The sequence below is a fragment of the Ixodes scapularis genome, unplaced genomic scaffold (assembly GCF_016920785.2).
Source record: "Ixodes scapularis isolate PalLabHiFi unplaced genomic scaffold, ASM1692078v2 ptg001857l_1___fragment_3__unscaffolded, whole genome shotgun sequence".
Lineage (NCBI taxonomy): Eukaryota > Metazoa > Arthropoda > Arachnida > Ixodida > Ixodidae > Ixodes > Ixodes scapularis.
The window spans coordinates 2351915-2356839 of record NW_024610201.1 but is presented as its reverse complement, the minus strand read 5'-3'; the positions used below and the strand labels follow the sequence as shown (position 1 = coordinate 2356839).

The 4925-nt window shown below is 49.6% G+C and overlaps 1 pseudogene; it reads left to right on the top strand.

Moving 5' to 3' along the window:
* The first annotated feature begins 719 nt into the window (after positions 1-719).
* LOC121046147 lies at positions 720-1304 on the top strand (annotated as a pseudogene).
* Positions 1305-4925: the final 3621 nt, after the last annotated feature.

Genomic DNA, 4925 nt, shown 5'->3' with positions numbered 1-4925 from the left:
TGAACTGAAGCGAGGCCGCTCCCCCTCATTCTCAAATTCTCCCGGGGGACGGTGATGTCGGAGGCCTCGCTTGGTCACGCCCTTCTTTTTCAAAAGTGTGGCCATTCCTTTTGAGATATCGATGTACAAGTAATGTTTTGGAGTTCGTAGAGTCCTGTTCAACGCTTCTAGAGCCTTATTTTGCAAAATTCAAAATTCGGTTCAGTATCCCTTTAAAGAGGCAAGCACATACCCTGTACGGCTTCAGTGCCTGGATCTTTGGACCCTACAGGCAACACCCCAGACCACAGAATGGTCCTTTTAAAGAGAGATGATCAAGAACAACTCGTGGAAGCGCCGAAGAGAGCTCCGAACTGTTTTGAAGCATAAATAATTCTGAAAGCCATTCGCTTGACTGACAGGCACTTTGACAAGAAGAGAGCATAACCTGTGGTAGCACGTTCCGCCCACCCTCCGAGCCTAAGCACCCTCTGGCTACGTGCCTGTGCCCCCTCAGGTTTGGCGTGCCGCATTTTGCAGTATGTGAAGGTATCCGACCTAAATTTGTCCCGCGGAAACAAATGAAGTGCGGACAGCATCCTCTGGCGTGGAGTTGAAGGGAACATTAATGCAGATGACTGAATTTTATCAGGCCCGCAGAAAATGAGTCGCTGGCAGTCAGCTTCCAAGTGAGTAATTGCAACCAGTCTTCGTCGTTTTTTCTTTCTTTTCCTAAGGTGATGCTACGGCTTGAATATATGTATTGCTTCAAATTTTGTTCAAACTTGGTGACACTCAGGTGGAAACAATTAGAAAGATTCAGCAGGCTTTCGGCGACAATGCCATGGACATTGCACAAATTAACAAGTGGTGCTACTGGATCAAAGATGGCCGCACGTCTGTGGAAAGCGACGCACGTTCCGGAAGGCCTTCAACTAGCCGAAATAACAAGGTGATTAACCAAGTGCGGACTCTTTTTGTGCAGGACCGTCGCAGCACCGTTAAAAAAACCTACAGCTGAGGTGGGAGTATGTTCCAGTTCAGTGCATTCAATTTCGAAGGAGGATTTGGGTCTACGTAGAGTGACTGTGAAATTCATGCCGACGTTGCTCACTATGGAGCAAAAGGAACTCTGTCTGGAGGTCTCGCAAGACATGTTGGACTCCATAAATGGTGACCCCAGCTTCCTGAACTCCGTCATCACTGGTGATGAGTCATGAGTTAACGCGTACGATCTGGAAACCAAGATGTAGTCATCACAATGGAGACATTCAACATCCCGGTGTGAAAACAAGCATGACAGGTGCATAGCAACATCAAAGTGATGTTGACCATTTTCTTTGACTCTCCTGGGTTAATGCATCCCGAGTATGCAGTACAAGGTTAAAACATTACCAAAGAGTACTACCTGAACGTATCTTCTGCTAGTACTCTTCACAATGCCGAGCAGCACGAGACCTGTGGGTAGCTGGAACATAACAGTGGCACCATGACTGCACCAGCTCGTTCTTTGCATCTGATTGAGTTTCTTGGCCAGACACAGCACGCATCAGGCTCTCTACTTTCCTGACGTCGCTCCTTGTGATTTTTGGCCCTTCCCCAAGATAAAAATGCCGCTGAAAGGGACCCTATGTGGGTCACAAGAAGATATAATGCGGAATATGACGGCCCAGCTGAAGTCCATTTCCAAAATGGCGTTTAAAAAATGCCTCAAACAATGGCAGGGCCGCTAGGGCAAGTGTCGGTCATCCCAAATGGATGTGTGTGTCATCCCAAAAGGACTAGGATTTCGTTCCTTTCGGCGCGCGCTCCATTTATCTATATAAAAGATTCCAAGTGTATTTTCAATAATAAGGCGTTGGCAAACATACAAGTGCTATTTGTTTTAGATTTTTGCTTTAGAAAAAGTACTGCTGCAGACTCCAGCAGGTGCGGCACAGAGAACTATGATCTCGGCGTTCTTTGATGCTTATATAATTTAGCATACGTAGGTGAAGGCACGGGTCCGAAAGCGCAATTCTGCACTGTCCTCTTGGCGCTCGCGCTCCCGCATAGAACATACATTTGAAAGAAACGCGCTTGAGCAGAAACAATTGTAGTGAAAAGAAGAAAACAAACAATGCTTCGGGGCCTTCGGGGGGACCGGTGGACGCGCTTCGCCAGAATCAGTTCCGCGTGCTCAGTGTACTCAACGTTACTTTGCGTGTACTCAACCACCGCTGAAGTCATCCGGATATGTAAAAAGAGAAAAGAAAATGCGTCAGCATGTTCAGAAAGTTTGAATTGCATAAATAAGTTTCGATAATTAATACAACTCATTAAACAGGCTTCTGCATACTTGAAGTGTAGGCTAGCGAGAAAACGAAACTGACGAAAACGTGACGTGTAGCGACTATTCAAATTTATTTATAACCTGCAGTTCACTTTTGCAGTGGATTACATTAGAGATAAGAGCGCTTTCCTAAGGGCGGTAGGGGAAAATATTATATACGGGTAAATCTTGCACAGTCTTTTTGTATTTATGCAAAATATGACAGTGGTCACCAGCCTAATCGGTTACAAAAATTACAGCAGTATATAAGCTGGTGGTGACGACTTTCCGTGTGTATAGGAATGGAAAGTGTCAGTGTCTTGTGTTATACCTTGTGCTGTTTGTACACGCGCTCATGTATACAATGCATATGTTACCTCTATGTCGCGAATGTGTGAAGTGTGGTGTGAAATAGGTGAATGTCTGGCGAGGCGCTCGCAATAAATGCTAACTAGTGTTTTCTTTTTTGTTAGTTTGAGCGTTGGCAGTTAGGTGGCGCTTGTCGCCGCCCAATTCAAGGAGTCGCGTGTTTTTATGTCTATTTTTTTAGGTGAAATACATCTGTCAGGTGGCGCTTGTCGCCGCCCAATTTAAGGAGTCGTGCGTTTATATGTCTATTTATTTGGGTGAAAAACATGGAGGAATTCCGTGGCTCCACGGAGCAGCCTGCGGAGGCTTGGGGGCTTGGGTTCGGCTCTCGGTCTCTCTCTCGTCCCAGTAGGATCAGTACTACACCTGATCCGTCCCATAGCAAGTTGAACGGGTGTTCCGTGCGGTGTACAGCTCCAAGTGCGTGCACAGACGCGGTGAGGATTACCAGGGACTTGAAAGTGGATAACGAATGCGAACAGGTGAGCAGGAGCGTTGAACGATCGGAACCGACGCCGCTTGAATCGGTGATGCTTCGCATCGGCGCTGTCAACCGAAAACGCCGAATCACTTACGGCAAGCACAGCAAGCAGATGCTCTGTTCAATAAAGACATCATTCCATTTGTCGCTGCACGATTCCTTCTTTGAATGTTTTCTGGCTGCGAAGCAAATGCAGCCGGCTGCGCGAAAGCAGTCTCGGACAAACCCGCGAATCCCCCACTAAGTGCGGTGCCGGTGCTTCGAGGCGCGTTTTGGAGTGCTTTAGTGCACACGGAAGGCAGCGAACGGGCGCACGCACTTGAGAATCGTATTTTAGAAAAAAAGCAGTCCAGCTCGCTAGGCCTTACTCGTATCGCTCCCCTGTCGCTTGCCAGCCGCCATGTTTCTTTTGGTGGTGCTCACTTTGATTACCTCTTGATTGCGTGCCGTGTGACTGCCTTTGGGGTTGCTAGTATAACGAAGGGGGGGTAGCGATATCTGTGACGGCTTCTTACTACCCCAAAGGTCGTACCCTACGACAACCCTTTTGTTGAGAGTGTATTAGAGCGAAAATCCCAATACTGCGCGGTCACTGACAAGACAATTTCGGCGCCGTTTAATTGGCTCCCTCGTATCGCCCGCGTCGGCTGCGGGGCCCTATTAGAGCGAAAATCCCAATACTGCGCGGTCACTGACAAGACAATTTCGGCGCCGTTTAATTGGCTCCCTCGTATCGTGCGCGTTGGCTGCGGTGCCCTATTAGAGCGAAAATCCCAATACTGCGCGGTCACTGACAAGACAATTTCGGCGCCGTTTAATTGGCTCCCTCGTATCGCCCGCGTCGGCTGCGGTGCCCTATTAGAGCGAAAATCCCAATACTGCGCGGTCACTGACAAGACAATTTCGGCGCCGTTTAATTGGCTCCCTCGTATCGCCCGCGTCGGCTGCGGTGCCCTATTAGAGCGAAAATCCCAATACTGCGCGGTCACTGACAAGACAATTTCGGCGCCGTTTAATTGGCTCCCTCGTATCGCCCGCGTCGGCTGCGGTGCCCTATTAGAGCGAAAATCCCAATACTGCGCGGTCACTGACAAGACAATTTCGGCGCCGTTTAATTGGCTCCCTCGTATCGCCCGCGTCGGCTGCGGGGCCCTATTAGAGCGAAAATCCCAATACTGCGCGGTCACTGACAAGACAATTTCGGCGCCGTTTAATTGGCTCCCTCGTATCGCCCGCGTCGGCTGCGGTGCCCTATTAGAGCGAAAATCCCAATACTGCGCGGTCACTGACAAGACAATTTCGGCGCCGTTTAATTGGCTCCCTCGTATCGCCCGCGTCGGCTGCGGTGCCCTATTAGAGCGAAAATCCTAATACTGCGCGGTCACTGACAAGACAATTTCGGCGCCGTTTAATTGGCTCCCTCGTATCGTGCGCGTCGGCTGCGGTGCCCTATTAGAGCGAAAATCCCAATACTGCGCGGTCACTGACAAGACAATTTCGGCGCCGTTTAATTGGCTCCCTCGTATCGCCCGCGTCGGCTGCGGGGCCCTATTAGAGCGAAAATCCCAATACTGCGCGGTCACTGACAAGACAATTTCGGCGCCCTTTTATTGGCTCCCTCGTATCGCCCGCGTCGGCTGCGGTGCCCTATTAGAGCGAAAATCCCAATACTGCGCAGTCACTGACAAGACAATTTCGGCGCCGTTTAATTGGCTCCCTCGTACCGTGCGCGTCGGCCGCGGTGCCCTATTAGAGCGAAAATCCCAATACTGCGCGGTCACTGAC